General features: G+C 45.5%; 1 protein-coding gene across 1 annotated transcript in view; it reads left to right on the forward strand.

Annotated features, from left to right (window-relative positions):
- LOC135244116 (acid-sensing ion channel 2-like) overlaps nt 1-26,640 on the forward strand; it is a 361,458-nt gene that overhangs the window by 53,870 nt on the left and 280,948 nt on the right. The gene's annotated exons all lie outside the window — the stretch shown is intronic.

Consider the following 26,640-nt stretch of genomic DNA (forward strand, 5'->3'; position numbering starts at 1 on the left):
TGTTCACATAAGGGGTGCTTCGTACTAGGGGGAATATAGCTATTGAAATGTGTGAGAATTGAGGACAAAAACTGCAAATTCTCATTAATGGCTTCCCTGGATCATTAATAATGGAGTTGCTGTCCTCTGTTCTCTTGTTTTTCAAGCGTTGTTCATCTGTTATTGTATTTGCATATTCAGACTGGATATTTTTATTAGACGGTGTGCTGTAATTGGCGTACGTGGTGTTCTGTGCGTTGCAGCAGCGGTGGTGCGAAAGCTCATTTCCATCTGCAATGCTTTGGAGGCAGGTTTGGAAAAATATGCGAGAAATGTTTAAAATAATGACCAAAGAACGCATCGAAATGCGAGAAATTTGTCCGTGGGGTGGCGGGTTTCCAGGGCGAAAACCATGGTAACCTGCTTCCCTCCGCACAACCGACCCCCCCCCACCCCCCCCCCCCACACCCCCCCCCCCCCTCTTGGCTGAAGCGTGTTCACTCCTTCGACTCCCCTACCCTCCCGCCAGTAATGATTATCCACACACCGGGCCCCGCAGGACAGCCCCTGCTGATTAGAGGACAGGCTGGTCTCCGGCAGGCTACGGCTGGTGCATTGTGGGAGTTCTCGGGAGGAGAACCCCGGGCCGACCGTCAGCGAGGCAAAACCCAACCGCGCGCCGCCGCCGCCGCAGCCCGATAGCAGCGGGCTAACGGGTTAAGCCCAGGATTAAACCCGTTGAGCTACAGCGCCCTGACATTTTCGTGGCGAGAGCCTTTGCCGACCCCTCCTCTCAGGAGCGGGAAGAACAGGGTGCCACCTGAGAAGGACTTCCTGGTCTGTGCTTACTGTGGCACATGTCATGTGCACCCAAGCAGATGTCATTGGGCCTGAGTCAACCTAGCAAAACTAAAGGAAGGCTTTCTATTTCATCACTGTATGATACTAGCACTGTAACTGGCATCTGTTATGTCAGAGATAACTGGCTATACACAATACACGTATGAGTAAGGAATGTCTGTGACATCACAGATAACAGGAAGTGATTTACTGCACAGGTTCTAAAGACAGTTGTTTGTATTTCATATCCACATAACGTTTTTGTGATGGAGAGCTGACAGTCCACTTTCCTTTTGCACTTTGTCTTATTCAGAGAGGGTAACAGAAAGAGAAGGGATCACAGCTCAGATAGCACCGTGGAAGGGATCGAACCCTTAACCGCGTGGGAGAGTTCTTACACAGCGTGAGTCGAGAACTCAACCGACTGTGCCACACGTCTCCATGTCCGCAAAGTTCTCACGCAGGATACACTTATGCAGAGGCTGCATTCTTACGGTTGTGTGTGTGAGCACAAACACATACCTCATTCAATACTTTCCAGGTTTCTCTCTCGGTTCACGTGATGAGTAATGGTGCGCCTTTAAAAGGAATTTTAAAAGCGTCGTCGGGTTTCCTTCTACCGGGTCAAATGGCTTCAAATTGAGGAAATGCAGAATGGATGACCCCCCCGAACCTTCCGTGCTTTTCCAATCAGGTCTCGTGATGAAGAGTGATGTCCCAATTTTCCCAAAAAAAAAAAACATTCCAGCTCAGCCAATCCTGGACCCCCCCCCCATCCCCTCCTCTGTGCTGTTCGGGGCTGCAGCTGTGCTGGTGATTTATGGGAGATCATATCTGTACGCACAATTCATACGTTTCCAGCGACAACAAGACCGTGTGCTCTGCAGCCCCGGCTTGCAGAGCGGGGACTGGGGGCGGAGATTACCGTGTGCAGCAAACTGCGAAGGTAATGTGGGATTCGTGCACGAGCATACACTCATGCACAGACATGTACAAGCACGAACGGATACAGACGCTACCATGTGTGCGCGCACATACACACGCACATACACACACACACTGCATACACGCACACACACACACACACACACGGGGGCTCACGCACACGTACGTGCGCTCATGCAGAACTGACATTTTCTTGCACAGCCAATCACAACCATAACGACAAAGTCTATTATTCTGCGTTAAAGAAAAAATAAGACGTGAGATCTGATGAACACTCTCAGTGCTTATAAAGCATTAATAACACATACGTAAGCAGGACCCGGCTGTGTAGTATAATGGGTAATGAGTTGGTCTTGTTACCTAAAGATCACAGGTTCGATTCTAAATAGGTTCGAGGTAGGACACACACCATTGTACCCTTGAGCAAGATACTTAACCTGCATTGCTTCAGTGCATATCCAGCTGTATAACTTGCAATGTAAAGGCAATGTAAAAAGTTGTGTAAGTCACTCTGGATAAGAGTGTCTGCTAAATGCCTGTAATGTAATGAAATGACCCAGGGTGTGAAATCTTTATAACTGCTATGAGCACTTTTTTTAGCGATGTCATGTCGGCTCTCTAGGCTGGAGGGGCTGAGAGAAGACGGTTTACCGTCATGCTCGCATATAAGCTCATAACAGTCTGGCTGACTCAGCAACTTGCGCTGAATATGCTAGCACAGGCAGAGCAGTGTGAATAAGCCTCTCTCTCTCTCTCTCTCTCTCTCTCTCTCTCTCTCCCCCTCTCTCCCTCTCTCTCTCTCTCTCTCTCTCTCTCTCTCTCTCTCTCTCTCTCCCCTCCCTCCCGGGCCAATTTCTTATTCAATTCCCAGGCTCAGCGTTCTGTGTAATGAGCCTAATTTCCCTCTCTCTGTCCTCGGTCCTGACGGGCGTGGCCGCTCGCTTAATTGACTCAACGATCCCTGTGGGACTAACGAGAGAGAGCGAACGTAGGAGAGGGACGATGGGGATCCACCCCCGGCCCGCACCGTTTCCCCTCTCTGCTGCCAAAACGGTGAGGAAAGAAGAAATGGAGAAATCCAGAAACTTTTCTTTTTTTGGTTTTCTTCGGTCTGGTGAAAAGCTGGGAGGTTCTGTGCTCCTACGTACAAGTTCCAGGGCTTATTTGACAACAAATAAGTAGAAATGCGCTCGGCTTCCCGACATTGACGAGGCAAATTAATTAATCTTTCATGCTTGAGCTTGTTGTTTGTAACAACCACCTTTTCCCTTGTGTTGCAAGGCTGTCAATAATAGCGAGGAATGATAATGTAGAATCTCAATTTTGATTTTTCGGCTGTCAAAAGAAGAGGAATGCTTTTTGGTACCCCTCAGGGGAGGAGAATTGTCTTAGACAATTTACAAAATATGGTGCGGCACTGCGCATTCTAGCACATCAACAACCAATGTTTCTTCGACTCGTGGGAGTTGCCAACTGAAATTATGCTTGAACTACATTTGAACTTCTGAATTATTTTCGTTGTGCGTTATTGATAATAGAAAATAAAGCCGAATATAATACAAAAATACAAGCGTTTTGATTTTGTTATTAAAAACAGCTTGTATCTGCCAAAGGCTTCTGAAATCTTGGATGAACACACTTGTCGGGCAGAGAAGTTGTTTGAAGTTAGAACTCATCAAGGCTCCTCTATATTATGCGGGAAAGAGAAGAATATTTAAAATATTCAGTGCATGTTTGTGTAGAAGTGCATCTCCCAGATTCTGATGACTAAGTGCTTTCCCCTCATGATTTGGTTGTGTTTTGTGCTAGAAGTGCCATAATTAGCAACTGCTAGGTTTTATTTGGAATCTCTCCTTGCGCTTGTGTTGCTTTCTGTTGTCGATTGGTGGCATCTGGTCTCCAATGCCTGCGGCGGACTGAACGATCTCTCTTTGTGATTGGCTGACTCTCCAGGCTGACCAAATTTTGTTGCCTTAGTCACAGCTTATTTTGAACTTTTCCTCTTGTCCAGAGGTAACTGAAGCCATTGTGAAGCTCCCGCAGCCTGGAGCTGGATCACACATAAAGGGTTAGAGACGTGAATGACATCTCAGTGCAGGGCTTATCTCCGCTCTGCCAAGGCAGGATGTGTGGCCTTAGAAATCCGGCGACTTGGGGGGAGAATTTGTGAAGCCTCCCTCCCACACACGCACACATGCACCCTCACACATACACACACACACACACATACGCAGACACACATCACACGACCACGTGGAAGCTACGTGGCCTTGCTGCCGATTGGCTGTCACATCAGCACTCAATAGATAGGAGCGGTTAGATTTTAATGTATCCTCCGAAGTTTTAAAAAATAAAAAAAAGACTAACAGAAAGCCAATATGCAGCATGGCGATAATGATTGTAACTGCACTCACCAAATACTAAAACTAAGGTCATTGTTGTTTTTGTTTATTGCCCAGCCCTGTATATGAATATGCTTTTTGTGTATGCATATGCATCATCAAGGATGTTTCATTCATGGCTTTCAAATGGTGTTTCCCTCATAACTATGGAAAACATTGACCCCCTGCCAAACCCCCAACCCCCACCCCCCAAACATCTAGTGCTCCACTATAATCATATCTATAAATGTCCCCCCCCCCCCATTTCGTTCATGTAATAATTTCCAAGAACACTCGAAAACAATTATGCAGCACAGAACTGGATTCCTTGTTACTGTATGTTACAAGTGCTCACCTTTGATGCACCAGTGCCTAGACAAAAGGTTTGAAGGAGCAACTCGTTGGCTGGCCTCAGGCTATGCTTGAAAGCAAAAAATTATGGACAGCCAATTATGAAAAAGTACAACGGTACAATAAAACCGTACAATAGCTGTGTCAACCTGAAAGTTTCAAACTTACATTGAATTCTAAACAGAAACTTTTTGAATCTTTAGTTAGCTAGCCATGACCTAGATAGCTCGAACAAGCTAAGTTACTGACGAAGCCATGGTTGCATACTGTCCCCCGACAGCCATCTGGCTTGACAGAAGTTCCCCTTAGGAAAACTGTCTATCAAATTGCCATCTGTCAATCAAGGGAGTGCCTGGAATGATTGTTTCTAGGAGCCATTAGGGGTTAGATGGGTTTGTTCCACACTTTCTTGTGAGATCACTGCAATACCCCATTTCTCATTTCAAATATTTGTTTTGTTGTTCCAAAAGACTGCCAATTTGAATATTAAAAGACACTAATATCTTAATTATGCACATAATACATCACAGCTGCAAGAGATCTGCATATAAATGCCTAATATTTCTAATTCACCTTGTGTAGGAAATATTCCATCAAATAATGGCTCTTTTCAGAAATCATTAAATTAAGTACAGAGAGCTGAAGTGGTGCTGTTACTGTGCAGATGCAGTATTATCCGACTCTAACATTCGTGCCCTTAAGTATTCTGTATCACATAATGATTTTATAAAATGATGTAATTAACTAGTAAATTACCCGTGTACAAAAGCCTTCATTCGCATTACACTGTTGTCTGTCAGATGAGCCATTAGCGAACATTTAATGAGACTTTCCATAACGTTTTCTGCGTGTCGCTACAGTGTTGGTAATACTGGCCCTCCTCGTCACTCATTATCTTGCCTGAAATATATAAACACTTCCGAAGGGGAATAAAACGCTCGGGTGCGCATTCTAATGTTAAGTTTTTAAAATAACGGCCTTTAAAAAAATAAAATAAAGGGCATATTCATAATGTTATTACGCTGCTTACGGCTGCCGTGTCTTCCGTGAATTATTGGACGAACTGTACGCTGTCGTAAAAGCAGGCGGCTTTCATAGTATATTGCTTTTCCCGTGACGGCGAAGGTTGAGTCCGAGGGAGCCCAGCTGAGGTTTACAACGCAATATTCCTTCGCCGCCGGACTGTATCGCTCGACGCGATGTCACGCATGCCAATGTAACGGCCCGCCGTCAGGGGCGACGGATGACAGCGAGCCGCCGTTCCTTCTGGAGGCTGGAAGGCCGGCCGTTCGGACTGGAAAAGGAAAAGATTTCACGTCGCTTAATTGATGGTAATGTATAACTTTGTTCCATCTGCAGATGGCAATTTTAAGCGTCGATTTGCAATTTCTCGGTAATGCGTACGGCTTCAGGAATTCAGAGACGCCCGAGAGTGACCGAAGATGAGCAGTTCGGCCATGTTTCGAATGAAGAACGATTCTGACCCCGCCCACAACCTGTCCACACTTCCTGTCCGGTTCCCATCTTGTTGCCGTTTTTGAATTCATGAACAAATGATGTGAGAATGGATATCGTAAAAAGTAAACTGCTTTGAGATACTGCTTGAAAAGTGCTTTATAAATAAAATTTATTATTATTATTATTATTATTATTATTATTATTATTAGTAATCGCATTTTATAGCTTCATCGTCAGGTACAGCTCGTTGCAGGAAACAACAGTTTATTAAATGCAACCGTTTTTTGGTATGAAAGCTTTATGCTGCACAACTCTTGTGTCACGTAGGGTGCAGACACGTTAACTTTGTTACTGACGGATTGAATATCTCACAGTAACTGGAATAAAGTTGTGTATGCTTTTGTTAATGTTAACCAGGTAGTGACGTTAAAGGAACTGATACCCTGTAGGTTTAGCATGAAGGTTTTAAAACATTTTAGTTAAATCTAAGTCATGCTATTCTACACATATCAAACCGTAAGTATATCTTTCCATGACAGAATGAGGTTTTAGATGGAAACGGGCAATGAGAGGTTTGCCTCGCCAGTATTTTCTCCGTAGGAAGCCATCAGCCATGACAGGAAACGGTCTGGAACTGCTGAGCGGTACAGAGGCCCTGACCGATGGCCTCAAACATCAAAACATTTTTAAGAGAAAAAGAGCGGACTAATACATCTATCCCAATTTTGGGTTCGGCAAAAAAGCTTCAAAAACCCAACATTACATTCCAGTGTATTTTTTTATTGGAAAATGAACCTCGAGAAGTGTTTGGGAATGTTTTTATTTCATCGTTGGTTCAAGGTTGGTCAGTTCACGATGGAAATAAATGGACGAAAACTAGCAGCGGGTCCAGCCCCTACGAAATGACTGCAGAGGAGAAAAACATCCAATCGTATTTGAATATAAATGTGTTGTCAGGCAAATTTGACACACTGAAGCATTCTCTCCCTGTGGGAATAGAGGACAGCCTGGTCTCCAGTTAATAAAGAACACTGTCATCGCCATGCAGAGCAATCAAAAACACCAATCAGAGAACAGGAACACAAAACTGGAAAGTGAATATTTATTTAAAAAATAATGAAGCACATTTTTTTGAAGCAATTTATTTAATTGAGACCTTGCTGGAGCTATTTAAAAAAGTTTAGTAAGTCTCACTTAAAAGATTTTGGTTCAGTCATTAAGGCCATTTTTTAATTAAAACCAATCGAGGGACTATGACAGTTTTTAGAAATTAATTACATTTTTTAACAAGACTATCTGTCACAGCGTTCCACAACTGCAAGGCAACATACTCTGTAGAATTATGGAGCTAATGAAAGAAGCATGGCAAATCTGGCTTTAAAAACTGTTGTGGAAATATGAAATATTTCTTATTATATAAGAAATATTGCTTACAATTATAAGTCTTAGCTGTATCATTACATTACAGGCATGTAGCAGATGCTCTTATCCAGAGCAATATAGATTTTTTACATAGGCATCAATTTTTACAGCTGTATATACTGAAGCAATGCTGGTTAAGTCAGTGTCCTACCCGGGAATCGAACCTGCAACCTTTAGGTTACAAGACCGGTTCCTTACCCATTGTACTACATTGCTTTCAAAGCAATGACAGCATTGTTTGTCTAGTAGAAAAAAAAAAATCTATATTTTTTGTATGTTACTGATGCCGCTTGCATTAGTAAGTGCTTTTGAATGTGTGAACCGACGTTTGGTCAATTTGATTTGCGAGGGCTGCTTATTTAATGTGCCTTCGTTCCATTCACACACATTAACTAGCTCCCTTTGGTTCCCCCTGAAGTGCGCTGAATTAATTTCTCCCCGGGAAGTGGTGAGTAAGTGTACGTCGTGGGCCATTGTAAGCGTGTGCGCGGAATATGCTGGCGTAATTGTAAAAATAATAAATGCGCGAAGCTGCGGTTTGTGTTTCTCTTCACGGTGTGGAACAGCCCCTCGTACATACAGTGCTAAAAGCTGTGGACACCAACAGATCAGCTCATATTAATTTTCGTATTAAAACCCTATAGGAATGGCTGTCGGTATGGCATTTACCTGCTTGTGAGTTGGTGGGACTTTCCTTCGGGTCTTCTTTTGTTTGAGGTATTTCAGTATTTCATTTGGGTGATGGAAATAAATGCCAGAAACAGGCTGTCAACCAAGGAAATCTCCGATTCTAAAAATTCTGTGTGAAGTCATGTGCGAGATGCATTATATTTGCCTAACGAAGCGTGAGATGGCACAGTTGGTTGACAAAACAACGCTGTGAGGGAGGGGAGCTTCTGTTGTGCGGATGGGAGGGTGGTGGGTAGGGGGGGAGGGGAGGGGGGGGGGGTGTTGAGTGGGACTGTATGTAGGTCTCTGTAGCAATGTGCCAATGCTCCATCGAAAAAGCATTTCTCACCGACAAAGAAATATTGGATATTTAAGTCAGACCGTAGCAGTGAAACGCTGTTCAAAAATCACTGCTGACCTGCAGATCTCGCCTCAGTGACGACGGTCAATGATTAAGACGTCGGCTTTCTCCAGATCTGCCGGCGAAGGTCACTCGCCCTGCAGTTGGCGGTCAAATTTTTCTCTCTCAGCTATTTTAATGAAAATGAAGATGAGGTCCATAACAAAAGCCATACTTGTGCTGTGGACACATCTAATGTTCTGCTGGTTCTGTGTGTGTGTGTGTGTGTGCATAGGTGTGTGTGTGTGTGTGTGTGTGCGCGTATATGTAAGTATGTGTATTTTTTAAGAAGCCCCTAAGCTCCAGTGGAATTTTAATTCTCATAATTTTTTGTTATCTTTGTCACAGGAATTGGTTCTCCAGATGACCTTATTTTAATTGAGTTGCGTGTATGACAAATAACATATTAATTTATTAATAAGGAATTTCAGTTTAGAACAGGAGTTCAGAATTACAGCCAAGATGAAAAATTCCATTGTGCTCACAGGGGTGAGAAGTCCCTTCTGGAGACTGCAGGCAGGACGGTGCAGAACTCGCATGTCAAATAATTCCTGTGATCGCTTTTGATACACAGTGAATATCTTTATATAATATAATATATATATAAATATATTATAATTAATATATAATATATAGAATATATAAATATATTATAATTAATATATAATATAATATTATTATTATTATTATAATATTATAATATATAATATAATATTTTTATAATATCTTTAGGGAATACACGCCTAGATTCCCTTTAGGTGGAAATGAGTTTTCTGTAATTTGTGTAGTAGAGTAAGACGGCCCCAGTGGAGCGAGAGGACACAGTGCCCCGTGAGCGCCCCCTAGCTGTCTGGCTGTGGTGTGGAAACCGAGCCGTGCTTCCTGGTTCGCTTTTTGTTTTCAGCTCTTCCAGGGTGAGCACTAATGACACTTTGGTCCTCGGATGTATTGAATACATTAGCTGAAACTGCTGCACTGTGCACATTACGTTTCTGCTAATGTTTGCCATACCTTCTCACAAACTCATTTTATGCAAAACTGTCGGCCATCATCCACATTAATGGGTAATGCTTTGCTTCAACAGTGAATAGTAGCCGTGATGGTTTGCCAGCTTCTATTCAACTTCAGTGCAGCGCTTAATTGGTTAATTGCAGTTATTATGTTTGAAAAGGATATAAGAATAACCTGGTATTCCTTGGTTCAATTAGCCACTAATTGCAAATGATCTGTAAAACATGGTATTGTTGGTCATCTGAATAGACGTGTCCCATCAACTGACCAAAGGATTTGATCAGATCAGGCTGTAATGGGGTTTATCTGGGTTCCACTGTGCCAGCAAGGCTGACTGACCTCAGACAGTTTTGTGTTCGAAGTGAAAGTATTGGTCTGTATTTTGTGAAGGGGGCCAGTGTAAATAGAAAATGATGAAAAATTCAACCAATTCAACAAAGCCATTACCGGTAAATGTTTCATCCGAGTGCATAAGAGCGCATAACATCTTAAAGGAGAAAACTGCATGGATGAGATTTACTGTATATAGAGATGTGTGTGTGTGTGTGTGTGTGTGTGTGTGTGTGTGTGTGAGTGTGAGCTTGTGTGTGTGTGTGTGTGTGTGTGTGTGAGTGAGTGTTTGCTTGTGTGTGATCATTTTAAAATCTCTCGAGTGGAAACGATTTTCATGAAAAAGGAAATCCAGTTATATAACAGTCAGACACAACAGACTCCTCAGGGAGGAAGAAGCTGTCTCTCATTACGCACAGTTCATTGAAGGAGGAGAGAGGCAGGGAGAGAGAGAGAGAGAGAGAGAGAGATGGATGAGGATGAGGAGAATTACAGCCTGCGGGGGTGACGGTTAGCGCTGAGCCTGTTTGCGTCCGTCGCGCGGCGTTGGCGGAGACAGGTGCGGCCGATCGCCGCTTTTACCCGAAACCCTCGTTCCGCAGAGCCGTAATCACGCACCTGAGAGTGTGTTTGTTTGCGCGCGTTTTGGTGTTTGTGTGTTGCGTATGAGTGTGTGTGTGCGTGCGTGCGTGTGTGTGTTCGTCTGTGTGTGTGTGTGCTGGAGCGTGTAAGAATAAGATTTTCTGAGAGAGAAGCAGAGACAGACAGCAACACCCCCCCTTCCTCCTTCAATGAAAAAAGCTCCTATATCTTGTGCGGAGAGGCGAGTTGCTGTGGTACCATGGCGCGGGGGTGGGGGGGGGTATTTCTCTCACACCACAGCAGAACGTGCGTGTCGCCCCCCCCCTCTACTGCCACAGAGGAACCCCCCTCCAGCCTCGCCGCTTGATCTTACGAATGTGTTACCACGTCAGCCGCAGAGCACCATCGACTTGCCCGGACTTGATCCTGTTGAACGGCTTGGGGGCTCGGCGGGTGGGGGGCGGGTGGGGGTGTGTGGGGGGGGGGGGTGTAGCAGGCCAAGGGGAATCGGCACGGACACCCGCCGACAGGGACCTGGGACGTCACCCCCCCGCCCAGAGAGCCCGCTCCCGAATTATCGCGCCGCCCTCCGCAGAAAGGGGAAAAATTGCCACGAATAATTTATTCATTTATTCATTCATTTCTATTCAACACCCAAAAAAATAACCAAGACAAAAAAAAGCGCAACTGTCTAGCAGTCAGTCACCCGGCTTTTTTTGTCCTTTCATTTAAGCCTTATGATTTCCTCCTCTGGGCCTTTGTCTCCTCTAATCTTCCTGTCTTCATCCTGCGCTCGCTCTCCCTCCCGCGGGGCCGCTCTCAGGAGAAAGGAAGGAAGCCCCGTCCCTTGAGTCATCACCGGCCCTGCGTCCTGTTAACAAAATCGCCCGCCCTGTGGGAGGGGGGTTAATAAAAATGCGGGGCCTCTGCGTGTTGGTCCGTAATTCAGGGAGCTGTGGTACCCCCTCTGTATCAGGGGTCCTCAGTCTTATCCAGAACGGGGCCGGTGTGGGTGCAGGCTTTTGTTCCAACTGAGCAGCGACACACCTCATTCTACTAATCGAGGTCCTTAGCAAAGACTCTAACTCTAGTGGGTGATTAGTAGAATCGGGCTCAGTTGGAACAAAAGCCTGCACCCACACCGGCCCCTTTCTGGGTATGACTGAGGACCCCTGCCGTATGTGCCATTGCTCTGTTTGCGACGAACGCGGCTGTTTTGCTGGGTGCTAAGTGGACGCGGTTCTCAGGGCGAGCGGTGGCCTCCACGGGGTCGCGTGTCACGATCGCGGACCTCTCTCTCTCTCTCCCCGGCTCGGATGACGAACCGGTCCGTCGGCCCGGTGCCAGTCTGTTCGCCGCGACCGAGCCGTCTCGGGTTTCGCGAGACGGAGAGAGAGAGAGACGCGCGACCGTTCCGTCGAAGCGACTCGTTTTGACGATTTTTTCCGTCCGCTCTCGGTTCGCTAGCGTTTAGCGTTCGGCGGTCTTCGGTCGCCGAACGACTGGCGTGAACATTCGAGCGACGGCGGCTGCCTTTATCCGTGTCTGAAGAGCGCACTCAGCGCGTGTTGAGGAGGAACCGCGGGGAGTCGCGACGTCTAGGCGGTGTGTTGCGAGTGGAGACGGTGATTTCTCTCGGGGAAACCGAGACAAATAAATAAACACTCGACTGTTTGACTGTGTTTGTTTGTTAGTTAACGAACAGGTCAGCGTAACTGGAGCTTTCAGGCCGGGGAACATACCGTACATGTACAGGCTTAACTACTGCTTGTATTTTTTCCATAGACTGCGTTGTTGCTGTTCTCGTTTGTGTTAGTGTTAATCAGTTTCACCTTCAGGGTCCAAGTTGAACTATGCGGTTGTTCCCTGCGCTTGGACCGGTACTTCTCTCTAGGGGTTTTCGTCATACTTGTTCCTGGTTATGGTTATACACTTTGTTGTACGTCGCTCTGGATAAGAGCGTCTGCCAAATGCCTGTAATGTAATGTAATGTAATGTAATGTTGAGGAGGACTGTCTGAAATATAACGGAACTAGCTGGGATTTAAAGTCAGAATAAAATAAAAACTTGGTTAATTTTGTAACACAATTCAGTCTCTGGCGTCCTGCGGTTCGGTCCCATTCAATTCTCCGTTTGAATTGCACAAAATTACCATCGGAAGACATTATTGTTCGGTAAAATTGTTCTCGTTCAGTTAAACACACACTGCAGGCGCTTATTATCGCAGACAAAATAATCGTCCCCGATAATAATTTTAAGATAAAATGAGTTTTTTTTCCCTCTCCAGCGAGCCCACGTCAGTGTGGAAGCGTCGGCCGCTTGGTCTCACGTGAATGCCTTAGCACGGTGACGGCGTACACAGAGCCGGGGTGAAGCGGCTGACAGGCGCGGACGGCCGCTTGATCGTAAGGAGCAGAAACGCGTTTGCTTAGAAGCGACGCGCAAAGCTGGCCGCTCGGTAAGGACCTGGCGGGTCCGTCTGTGTTCAAGGTGAACGTTGCTGACATCGCTGACGTTGTTGACGCTGACATACCGTCGAGTTCGTTTTGTTTGATCGTGCCAGCCCTTTGGAACCCAGCCCCAGTGGTGAATGGACTCACTGTTTGCATGCTTAAATTGATGTCTGTCTTTAGATTTCTTTTAAAAAAATTTTTTTTACATAATTATTTTTTGAAAATGCTACCACGGACCCAAGGACTCAAAAGAACCACTTTTCATGAAAATGTGCAGCGATTTGCAGCTTCCAATTTCCACTCTTGGTAAAAAACCTTTTATTGACGATTCAAAGAAAGGTGAACATTTCAATATTTAATGGATTAAATTACATGGATTTGTTGCTTTCATTACCATTTGACAGTATTCTAAAATGAAAAAGTACTTATTTTTGGTTGTTGAAAATCATCCCTCTTTTGCAGAAGGGTAGGAGGGAATGCATGGCTAACTTCTGATTAGCCAAGTAAATGTCTTGGATTTCAGCATGAAAAATTCTGAAGTGTAACAGCCTTGTATAATTTTCTAAGATTTCAGCAAAAGTTATCTTTTCTAACGCAACATTTTTCATTCTTTCAAGACACCGACATAAATAATAATAAAATAATATTTGCATATGTTATACAATTATTTATTTATTCACTGATCCGATGTGAAATTTATAGATAAATGAATGTTTTCATCATTCAGTACAAATTCGCCGCTTGAACTTGAAATTTAATGCGTTGAAATATTTTCTCCCTTTCTCTTACACAATAGATTCAACACATTCATGATGAAAAAATATATTTTTGTTCAAAAGCATTTTCATTTTTTTAATAAAAAATAAATGTTTTCTCCCCAGCCAGAGGACAGCATGGGGAGTTTGCTTTTTTGAAAAAAAACAACAAAAAACTGTATTTCAGTCTCTGACCTGCGTAAAGTTCTGTGTAGAAGGTCGTTTGCAGAGGGACTGTTTCTGGGCCTTGGCATGTGACTCATATACCCCAGAGTCTCATCTATTAGAGGCAGAAACTCTGGGGGTTTTCAAGGCCAGGCTTGATATGGTGGTAGGTACTCTCTGGTTTGTAGCTAAATTGAATGCTGGGTACACTTAAGTGGTAGGAAAATGGCAAGCATTGTTGGGCTGAATGGCATATTCTCATCATTATGTTATGTTATGACTATAGCTGCCTTGTGTGAAGATAGACACCTGAGTTAGTATAGGATGCAGCATCATGCACTATTAGAATCCAAGGGCAAGTCTCCATGGTGAAACAAACACTGAGGCACTGAGGGTTAGGTATAAGGGAGAAAGGCCATCATAATCAAGAGATTCTGAGTGGTTTTATTGTAGAGGAGAAATACCTTCACCATCGAGAGATGCTGAGTGGTTAGATTGTAAAGGAGAAATAGCTTAATCGTCTACAGATGCGGAGTAGTTTGGTTATAGGGGGTGAAAGATACTAAGGAGTGTTCCCAGAGATACTAAGGGGTTATGACTTTGAGGAAGTGGAGTGTAGGGGAGAACAGGGCTTCTTCATCCGAGAGAAGCTGAGGTCTCGAGGCATAGGAGAGGAAGACCTTCCGTGTCTCGGCGCATTTGTACATCGCGACCCCCTCAGGAGAAACTCCGCTCGGGAGAACCTCCGCTCTCTCAGGCTGAGAGCACCCGTGTTCGTTTGCACATTAATGTGTTCGTCAACATGCTAATGGCTTCACACGCCTGACCGGTCATCACTCTGCGCTGACCAATGGGCTGGCTGCAGAGGCCCTCAGAGACATAAGACTCTGCTCTGACCAATGGGCTGGCTGCAGAGGCCCTCAGAGACATAAGACTCTGCGCTGACCAATGGGCTGGCTGCAGAGGCCCTCAGAGACATAAGACTCTGCTCTGGCCAATGGGCTGGCTGCAGAGGCCCTCAGAGACATAAGACTCTGCTCTGACCAATGGGCTGGCTGCAGAGGCCCTCAGAGACATAAGACTCTGCTCTGACCAATGGGCTGGCTGCAGACGCCCTCAGAGACATAAGACTCTGCTCTGACCAATGGGCTGGCTGCAGAGGCCCTCAGAGACATAAGACTCTGCTCTGACCAATGGGCTGGCTGCAGAGGCCCTCAGAGACACAAGACTCTGCTCTGACCAATGGGCTGGCTGCAGAGGCCCTCAGAGACATAAGACTCTGCTCTGACCAATGGGCTGGCTGCAGAGGCCCTCAGAGACATAAGACTCTGCTCTGACCAATGGGCTGGCTGCAGAGGCCCTCAGAGACATAAGACTCTGCTCTGACCAATGGGCTGGCTGCAGAGGCCCTCAGAGACATAAGACTCTGCTCTGACCAATGGGCTGGCTGCAGAGGCCCTCAGAGACATAAGACTCTGCTCTGACCAATGGGCTGGCTGCAGAGGCCCTCAGAGACATAAGACTCTGCGCTGACCAATGGGCTGGCTGCAGAGGCCCTCAGAGACATAAGACTCTGCTCTGACCAATGGGCTGGCTGCAGAGGCCCTCAGAGACATAAGACTCGCTCTGACCAATGGGCTGGCTGCAGAGGCCCTCAGAGACATAAGACTCTGCGCTGACCAATGGGCTGGCTGCAGAGGCCCTCAGAGACATAAGACTCTGCTCTGACCAATGGGCTGGCTGCAGAGGCCCTCAGAGACATAAGACTCTGCTCTGACCAATGGGCTGGCTGCAGAGGCCCTCAGAGACATAAGACTCTGCTCTGACCAATGGGCTGGCTGCAGAGGCCCTCAGAGACATAAGACTCCGCTCTGACCAATGGGCTGGCTGCAGAGGCCCTCAGAGACATAAGACTCTGCTCTGGCCAATGGGCTGGCTGCAGAGGCCCTCAGAGACATAAGACTCTGCTCTGACCAATGGGCTGGCTGCAGAGGCCCTCAGAGACATAAGACTCTGCTCTGACCAATGGGCTGGCTGCAGAGGCCCTCAGAGACATAAGACTCTGCGCTGACCAATGGGCTGGCTGCAGAGGCCCTCAGAGACATAAGACTCCGCTCTGACCAATGGGCTGGCTGCAGAGGCCCTCAGAGACATAAGACTCTGCTCTGACCAATGGGCTGGCTGCAGAGGCCCTCAGAGACATAAGACTCTGCTCTGACCAATGGGCTGGCTGCAGAGGCCCTCAGAGACATAAGACTCTGCTCTGACCAATGGGCTGGCTGCAGAGGCCCTCAGAGACATAAGACTCTGCGCTGACCAATGGGCTGGCTGCAGAGGCCCTCAGAGACATAAGACTCTGCTCTGACCAATGGGCTGGCTGCAGAGGCCCTCAGAGACATAAGACTCTGCTCTGACCAATGGGCTGGCTGCAGAGGCCCTCAGAGACATAAGACTCTGCTCTGACCAATGGGCTGGCTGCAAGAGGCCCTCAGAGACATAAGACTCTGCTCTGACCAATGGGCTGGCTGCAGAGGCCCTCAGAGACATAAGACTCTGCTCTGACCAATGGGCTGGCTGCAGAGGCCCTCAGAGACATAAGACTCTGCTCTGGCCAATGGGCTGGCTGCAGAGGCCCTCAGAGACATAAGACTCCGCTCTGACCAATGGGCTGGCTGCAGAGGCCTCAGAGACATAAGACTCTGCTCTGACCAATGGGCTGGCTGCAGAGGCCCTCAGAGACATAAGACTCTGCTCTGACCAATGGGCTGGCTGCAGAGGCCCTCAGAGACATAAGACTCTGCTCTGACCAATGGGTGGCTGCAGAGGCCCTCAGAGACATAAGCTCTGCGCTGACCAATGGGCTGGCTGCAGAGGCCCTCAGAGACATAAGACTCCGCACTGACCAATGGGCTGGCTGCAGAGGCCCTCAGAGACATAAGACTCGCTCTGACCAATGGTGGCTGCAGAGGCCCTCAGAGCATAAGACTCTGCTCGACCAATGGCTGGCTGCAGAGGCCCTCAGAGACATAAGACTCTGCGCTGACCAATGGCTGGCTGCAGGAGCCCTCAGAGACCAAGACTCTGCTCGACCAATGGGCTGGCTACAGAGGCCCTCAGAGACATAAGACTCTGCTCTGACCAATGGGCTGGCTGCAGGACGCCCTCAGAGACATAAGACTCTGCGTGGACCAATGGGCTGGCTGCAGAGGCCCTTTCTAGAGACATAAGACTCTGCTCTGACCAAAAGGTACTGGTGCAGAGCCTCAGGACATGACACTGCTTGACCAATGGGCTGGCTGCAAGGCCCTCAAGAACATAAGATCTGCTCTGACCAATGGGCTGGCTGCAGAGGCCTCAGAGCAATAAGATCCTGCTCTGACCAATGGGCTGCGCAGAGGCCACTCAGAGACATAAGACTCTGCGCTGACCATAGCTGCTGCCTGAGAGCCCTCAGAGACATAAACTCTAACGCTGGGCAATGGGTGGCTGCAGAGGCCTCCAGAAATAAGCTCTGCGCTGACCAATGGGCTGGCTGCAGAGCCCTCAGAACATAAGACTCTGCTCTGACCAATGGCTGGCTGCAGAGGCCCTCAGAGACATAAGACTCTGCGCTGACCAATGGGCTGGCTGCAGAGGCCCTCAGAGACATAAGACTCTGCTCTGACCAATGGGCTGGCTGCAGAGGCCCTCAGAGACATAAGACTCTGCTCTGACCAATGGGCTGGCTGCAGAGGCCCTCAGAGACATAAGACTCTGCTCTGACCAATGGGCTGGCTGCAGAGGCCCTCAGAGACATAAGACTCTGCTCTGACCAATGGGCTGGCTGCAGAGGCCCTCAGAGACATAAGACTCTGTCCGCTCGCTCATGTTTATGTTTCGATGTGATCTCGCCGAACGACTGTGGAATGCACGTGCAGTCATTAGCATCAAATGATACGTTAGCTATCTTGCTGACTCTCTCATCCGGAGCGACGTACACGGCTTACGTCTCTGTTTACAGTTAATTCGTACGGCTGGATGTTCACCGAAGCGAGTCGGGTTAAGTACCTCGCTTCAGGGCTACAACAGCGGTGGCCCGCCCACCTGAAAAACGAACCGACAGCGTCGGAGTGACACGCCCTGTCCCCTAACCATTACGCTATACTGCTAACCCAGTTTAGGTTTGGGCCATGCGATAGCGTTATTACTCTCATTACATAGTGTATATATTAAAATATACATGGAAGGGATACTTGTGGGCCAACAGGAGTGTCCTGACTCAAACAATAAAAACGCTCTTGCTCTGTTTGGTAACGCATATTCATTCATTATAGTTGGCATCATAATCCTTTGGCTTCATATAGATTCTTTTCGTTATTATAGATTTAAAAAAAAAAACACTCAAAATGGCTGAGACCAAGCTAAGCCTGAAACTGTTATCAATTAAAAATACTAAATATGTGGTCATAAAGAATGTCTTTGCAATTTGTTAATACGCTGAATTAAATGTTGGAAAATGTGTATATGCCATATATGTTTTATGAGAGGCACTTTGTTGCAAGTGCCAAAACTGGAAAGGGTCTTCAGTATCAGCCTAGTGGTTGTATTCATTTTATTCAAGTATCTCTCACGGTAGTATTGCAGGAAGGATAATTAACTCGGGTGTTTTGGTCATTGTTGACATACCCTTGGCAGCAGACACAGAGTGGCTGCTGATGGCACCTGTCTCTCTCTCTCTGAGGATTGCAGACCGAACGCAGGAAGCGCTCTTTCCTGTGAAACAGGAAGCCAGCCGCATTTAAACCTTTTCAGTGCCTGCGGGGGACCCATAATTTTGTCTTGAGAAATGCATTAACCTTCCTTTTGTCTTTGGGTCAGTATGACCCAAAAGCTACTTCGAATGTAGAATTGTTTTTCAGAAAATAACAGCTTCGGGTCAATGTGACATGTGACCCACGTAAGAATTTGACGGAAGTGTTTGGAACTGTGCACTCACATTACACACAGACATTCTATTATCCCTCAAAGAATCATAGAGAGAGAGAGCGAGAGAGACAGAGAGAGTTTTGTCAAAATTAGACCAATGGTGATGCATTGGCCTACATGGGGGCACTGTGTTTGGCCAATCAACGTTATTTCCTGAATGCCAGATCGAATACTGGATGCATATTTGCGCCAGAAATGTACACTATCTCTGGGTTAAGGAGGACAGAAATACAGACACTGCAGTTCCATTTACGCTGCTTTCCCTGTAATACTCCCTCCTCTTAACACAAACTTAATTTATGAACACTAATTAAAGTGCTTGTGAAATGAGGAGACTCAAATTCTGCACATTCACAGTAAAATATCAACCCGGGTGTCATCATACCATCTGAAAATGTGAAAAGACTAACAGACTTTATGATAATATAGTTAATAAATCTTTCTGGGCATAAGTAAATGCAGATTTTGAATTGTTTTCCCGTTTAAAACGGTGGCTGTGTTGCTGTGTTAGAGGTGCTGCACTTAATGCGCTGTTTTGCATATTTGACCATATTTTGTTCTCGTTGACCATTGCGATGACAGTGCATTCCGCTGGCTCTCCCCCACGGAAAGCTTGTGTGTTGAAACGAGGGCAAATTGCTCATTTAAATAAGGAAGCTGCAAGTCTGCACAACTCAGAAAAGTGTTCATCTCCCTTTTTTTACATTTTGAAATGGGCTGAAAATTATTATGAAATGAGCTACGATCTAGAATCTATAAAGGCCCCAAATGACTGCTTTGCAGAACCACTTTACAAAATTGCGAAAGACTCTTCTCTTGATAATCACAGCAGGTAAATGGTTTGTACCATATAAATGTATATGCCTGTACAAATCTGGGATTTCAAAATACTAAAGAAAATCTCCGGCAAACAATGTGCCACCACTTAAAAAGGAAATATTAAATATTTAATGACAGTGCCGCAAGGTTTCTTTTAAAATTAGTTTTAAAAAACTTTTTTTGTGAAAGCAATTTGCTTTGATTCAATAAACCAATGACCCAAAACAGAGACTGGGATTAGTTGTGAGTGAAACTAGGACAATATAAAGGGAGCCATAAAACTAATGTTTTAGCATGTACAACTTACTTGCTGCTGTTCATGTAGATTGCTTAGATAGCAAGCTGGATAAAATAGTGTCCATTCAAAATCTGATCATCACAAATCTATGAACATAATTAACTATACTGGAATATTTTATGTTCCCTATCCCAAGCAAGTCTCACTTAAGTGATTATATGACACACTCTCCCTAGCTCCCCAGCTGGCTCTAATGTTACGACTAAAATATCTTTAAATGTATTTTCTAGGTAGCCATAGTGGGCTTTCTGGCAGTTGACAGCTTATATATATGAGAAGTGTCACCAAAGGCAAAGTCATTGATGGGAGACGTGCTCTCGCAGTAGTTCCACCAAGGACTACAAGCCATCAGTCCTTGGTACTACAAAGCCCATGACCGGCAAGACAGCCTGAGAGGGAGTTGTTGCCAAGCTGGCATTAATTAGTCTGATTTCAGGGTTGAAAGTCTGTTTGCAGGTATACTCTAAAAATGTTCTCTGGGAAAAAGAGAACGATAGATTGTGAACAGGGGAAGAAACAAGACCTTGCATAGTTTTTTGTTTTGCTTCATGTTAAACGTTGGAATCCCCTTATTTGAGTTGGCCTCCTGAGACGAACCCTTGTTTAAAGTTTGCTAACGGATTACAGAAGGCCTTTTTCTGGAAGCCTGTGTGGTTTATGGATCATTTCTCACCACCCAAGCTCCACACGACCTAAAGGTAACATGCTCAACCTCTCATTGCATCATACTATACCTGTATATTTTCATGAATTGTCTAATGATGCCAGATACAGTTCCAGAGTTGTGTCTTTAGCCTTGAATAGAAAATGTGGTTTTAGCAAAGAAATTTAGCATGGAGATTGGCTGCTCCCATCGGAGATTCCTAGCTTGGGTTAGTACTGTACCATGCATGTATTGGAGTCTGTTTATAAATGAACCAATGATTGTTGGGACCAGATAGTGCAAACATTTAAAAGCAAGTCAGAGGTAGCTAATGAGTATCACAACTTGTATTTATTTAGAATATTAGAATGAATGGTATCTGTGGGGTTTCTCGTCCAGGACTTTGATGGCCTGATTATGGAAAGTTAGCGGCTTTGTGGTTGAAGCTCATGCCTGAGACCAGGAAGTTGTACAGTGAGCTGAGTGAGGAAAAGCAGAGCGTGTGTAAGTGTGAGAGGTGTGTGTAAATCATAAATAGTGCCTACCTGGTCTGGATTTGTGAAAATTCTAACATATAGGTTTAACACCTGGGGACTTTCTGATAGGGGAAAAAAAACACAGACACACACACACACACACACACACACACATAAACTGTCATGATCCTGCCAAGTCACTCAGGCCACTCCAACCAATCATAAATCACTGTGATTTGGTTCTGATAGTTCTGATAGGCTCATTTGTGAATTTTCTTCTGGTCTGATCACAAACTAATACAAACAAATAGGCTCTCTCTTATACTGGATGGTGTTCAGTCTGTTGAGAGATTTAGTCTTTTGAAGGAGGTCTGATGCTGCGTTAATTCAATCGAAGAACAGATAAACGAAAGCGAGCAACTATGAAAAGCCTCAGAGAGGCCCAAGCAGTCTGTGGCGGTCTTTAAAATGGCGGCTTCCCATGCAAGCTAGTCTAGCCCCAGCATCTCTGCTCTCTGCAGTGGCACACAGCTTCATTAGGCACAGGCAGGGCCTCCGAGCTCCAGGGCCCCAGGCGCAACCACGGTGGTGGAGGGTAACGGGGTCAGGAGGGGGGGGTACGTGTGTGACCGAGCCCCTGCTCTGATTGGTCCATTGCCTCTTTAAAATGTGCCAGTGTTCGAGATAACAGCCTTTGATCTTGAAGGACAGTGGCGCAAGGGGCGTCCGCATCAACCAATGATTGGATGCTAAAATTCACTCACATGCTGTTTGTGAAAGTTCAAGGTAGGCTTCAAGGCGCCAAAATGCAATACATCATTTTTGAAAAAAATACATGAGCATTTTTTTAAGGTGGAGGACCTGTAACATGCACTACACAAGTCAGAGTACTGCGGTTGTCTGAAGATGTATTGGAGACATTTAAAATTAATGTTTTAACAGCATTACATGAAAGGGTGGATTGCAGTAAAGCAGCTCACTCAGTAAGCAGCTCACAAACCAGGGAAGGTCTGGGGACTGCTATAGCCTGCACACAACAGAACCTGAGCTCCTCTCAACCAACCAGCTCTGGGCCGGTATCAGCTAGAGAATGCAAATCATGACCCAGCCTTCCAGAACCTTCTCACAGTTCCCTGCCATTCTCCCAGATAGAAATATGCCCATTTATATTAAGAAGTGCATGGCACATCATTTTTAGCATTTGTGAATACTGATTTTCAAAGGTTTGCAGTCACTCGAATACAAAAATCTATTTATAATTGAGTGATTTATCGGAGGTTTCATAATAGCTGTGATTATACATTTACATTTATAATGAGACATCTTTTTATACTGTGTGTTCGTAGCCCTGCAGGATAGAGTGACTCAAGCACGATAACGGTTGGTGAAGGTTGGCCAGTATTGATGCTTCGAGATTTTGGACATAGAGATGGTGGCCACAACTACGGATGTGAGCACCTGTTCATTCTAATCGGCCTGCTCCCAGAGTAATTAACCTGGCATTTAACAGATAAGATTGAGACCAGAAACAAAATTGACATGTTCCCAACCGACTGTTAGCCACATGATCCCCACGGGTCAAAATGGAGGGAATGCTTTCTTCCCTGGAAGAATGGAGGGTGCACATTCAACCCCCACCAGCAGAGGGCGGTAGAGCTACCTATAACCTGCGCACATTCATATGCAGTGGATTCAGACAGATGACCTCCCCCTTCTCTCCCTTCCCTTCCTATTCTGGCCAGTGCAAACTGTAGCCGGAAATTCAGATACTCAGGCTGTTGAGTAATATGCAGATAATTGAATATAATAATTTAATACAAGTAATAATTATCAAAACTTTGCTGGGATTTTATCTATGTTAATGTTATATCTATGTTTTATATCTATGTACAGATGTTATTATTCTTCTCTGGGTAGTGGTGTATAATGCCTGCCTTAATAGCTTTATCATGAGAAATGGATCAGATGATGATGATGCTCGTCTTGAAGCGTCTGAGATTCCAGCTGACCTAGACTGAACGAGGCTCCTTCTGTCGTGTGTTGACGGGCAGAATTTCCGCTCCGTTGCCTGAACGCAGTCAACATCTGTCCTCATCTCTCGCTCGCAATCAGATGCGAGTGTTAGTTTGCAAAGTTGACAAGTTCAGCAGGCGCCAAAATAAATTTGTCAAACTGCGATGGCACAATAGTGGAATACTCGCATTTACGGAAGTTTTGATTGAGTCTGGGCGTTGAGTGTTGAAGGACGAGCACACGTTTGCACTGGGTCTTTCGTCTTTTTCAACAGCCAAGATTGGCGTCGACAGGGCTTGGCGTACAGACTATGGAGGGTCAGTGCCATCTAGCCCAAGTTCTATCCGCGACATGGATCTAGTCGGAGCCCTGTGAACGGAAGATAAGCTCGGAGCTCGCTATTGCTATGGTTCAATGCTGGATGGGAGAAGTGCTGGGCTCCTGCATTAATTCAGCTGACTGACTTGCCAGCGGCGCGCTTCCCTACTTCCTTATCGCTATTGGACAAATCTCCGGATCGAGTCGGCCTATGTCTTTTCCTGACCTTGAGCGGGATTATTTATTTTTATTTTTTTTTGCTCTCGTGCAGTTTCCTCGCGCGGACGCCTTCCAGCTGCTCGGAACCCGTCCTGTAAACCCAGCTTCGTGAAACCTCGGCTCGCATTCGAAATCCTCCTCGCGGAGAGAGAGGAGAAAAATGTCACATCCGTCGAACGCGAGGGCTTTTTTCGCTCGGAAGTCTAATTACCATTAGCGTTAATGTCCTCCTGCTTTTATTGAGCCGGGGGGGGGGGCCTGAACGCGGAGCCTTTACTCAAGAACCACGTCTCCTCGGCGGCGCGGCTAACGTCGCCCGTGGGACGCGAGCGGTTTGGACGCGTCTGCCGGCTTTTTAACGGATCCGGATCTCAGCGGCGAGGAACGGCGGCTTGGCTTTTCAAAATAAGAGTCAAGCGGGGGGGGAGGCGCGACGCTGTAGCGAAAGAAAGTCCCGCGGCGTCGTCGAAAACATAGTTTAGAGAACGATGAACGAAACGTGCTAAAACGCCCACGTACAGGAAGGGAGGGGTGGGGGGGGTGGGGTAAGAGATAGCGCTTGGAGGTGGTTTTTAATAGGAGTTGGGGATGGAGCAGAATGGAGAGAGAAAGACAGAGAAAGAAAGGTATTTCGGTGCCCTCCAGATAGCGGCTGTGACTTCCTGTTTCAGCGCTGCGCCCTGGCGAACTCGGCGGTGTCGGATCCACTCCTGTTCGCAGGCACGAGGAGCCGAGCTCCGAACCGCTCACGGCTAGGGAGTCCTCTGAAGACGCTTGTGAGCGTAGTGGACAAAAACAAAACGCAGAGCGCTCAGCCAACAGCAAAATACACACACTTGCACTTACCAACCGAAGAAAATGCTGTGTGTTCCCTATATGAATGTATGCATAAATTATCTGTTTTCTTTCTCTGTTTGGCAATCAGTGACACTTACAGACGTGCGCAAAAATCAAGCGTACCTTTTTACGTCGTCACACCATTGTACATTTAATATCCTCTATTCCTATAGGAAAAATAAGTCGTGGAAGTTGAAGATGAAATAATTCCCCAGACGTCCCTTTCATATTCACCCCAGGGGTATTGGTGTTTTTTTTTTGTGGGGCAATTAAGAATACCTCCCTCCATCATTGTATCATTGTCTTGATGTTGTAGCTTGTAATTAGGTCAGAGTAAAGTTCACTGTGTGAACTGGACTTAATGTGTTCATGACCATGTATAACTGTACAAAATGAGTAATTGTACCTTGTGAGACCTGTGTTTTGTAGTTGTTCCGATGACCTTTGGTATGCACTTATTTGTACGTCGCTTTGGATAAAAGCGTCTTCCAAGTAAATGTGACGTGATGCAATGTTAAAACAGAGCCCTGCCCCCGGCATCTTTGGGTGCTGTTCTGGCAGCTGTGGACACAGAAGGGAAACGTGGTCAAAGCCAGCTCTGTGCCTTTATTGCATGAGGGATAGAGGCTGCCGTGAGGTTGAATTCACAGAGATCTACAGTAAAATGTTCAGAGTTAACGCCAGGAAGCGTCGGGCTAATATTTGCACTTGCTTTGAAAACAACCTTTTTTTAAAAATTAATGATGATGAAATAAAAAAATCCATTCCTTGTGCACATCCTTCCAAGTCAATTTTCTTTACTTTGCATTCTCTGTACATCCTCTGCCTCAGTTTGGAATACAGCCTGAAACTGCGCGAGAAAATCATTTTAAAGATCCTGTCAGTAATGGTGAAATAACTGTTACTGGGCCAAAAAAAATGCATCCGCAGGGTCTTACAGTTAATCACTAGTTGTATCCCCGTCATTTTCGAATATGTGTTCAATGTAGCTATTTGTTCATGGCTGCATTAACTGATTTCATCCAAGCCATGTCAACATATGTCCTAAATATTGACTTCGAAAAATGCATGCATTAAGTGCAACCTTCTGTTCTCGCAAACCGTTTATTGAATTTATTTCGCTGGCTGCTGGACTTATGGGACATACTGTATGTCCAGGCAAATGACCGTGTGTGAACTTCTGCATTTAATTGTGACACAGAGGTACAGACAAAAAGGCCAAAGTGTACAGGCCTTGAAAAAAAGGCTTCGGGCTATGCTAGCCTGTGGTCTCCTTACGTTTCTTCAGTTCAAATCTCATTATGCAAAAGGAATTGAAACGGCATAAATTTTGTCTGCCGCATCTGCAGTGCTCCAGGTTTCCCGGATTCCTTCGGTGATTTATAGGCTCATCTTATGTCCGAAGGACGTGCCCCCTGCGTGGATTTATAATAACATAATGACAACGAATTGGATTTTCACTTTCCTCCAGCTATGATTTGTACTTAACCTTAAAGTCAACGGGGCACTGAGTTTCGATGCAAACTTTTGCGTTTGCGGTCGACGTTTCCAAGGTTAAGGCGCACATCTCTGCAAAACATTAGCATACATTTGCATATGTTTTCATAACCGACGAGCAGTGCTATTTTCAAATATAGACAGCAGACTTACATAAGACATTCGAACCCCAGGACGATGCCCTTTCCGTGAACACGATGGCACGGGCGTGCATTAGTAATAACATCGTTTGCTGGGAAATATCTCAAATGGGCGATCCCTGGGAGATTTGAAGAGGATCACACTGCTCTCCTTTTGCGCCTTCAGACGATAAGAGTGTATTCATACGTATCTTTTGAAATGAAAGCCTTGGTTCTTGTTGAGCTTGTGTGTTTGGCCAGACCAAGAGTTGAAGTTTATTACATTTAATATATTTCCATCCAGGAAATGAACTGAAGCTTCATTTTTAATTTAAGAATGCCCTGAATTTAAATGAAATTGATCATTTCTGTCCTGCTTTAATTTTTCTTTCATCTTCTCTTCATATTACTGAAAAGTAAATATGTAATATTTTCACAGCGGTTCTTATTCAAGTTCATTATAATCCTTAGCTCAAAGGAATACTTCCATGTCCAATGCTAGTTTTAAAGCTACAACCCTTCAACCAGTGCTACACACAATACTTGATGATGGTTGTCTTTATCATATCTTTTGTAATCAAGCCTCTCTTCTAGTTTGAAGTTTTCCAGCCTATGCTTACTGTGTGAACTAAACTTGATGGTCATGGTTATGGATAACTGATACTTAATAAGAATTGTACCTTATCAGACCTGTG

This window comes from Anguilla rostrata, chromosome 17 (assembly GCF_018555375.3).
Source record: "Anguilla rostrata isolate EN2019 chromosome 17, ASM1855537v3, whole genome shotgun sequence".
In the NCBI taxonomy this organism is placed as follows: Eukaryota; Metazoa; Chordata; class Actinopteri; order Anguilliformes; family Anguillidae; genus Anguilla; species Anguilla rostrata.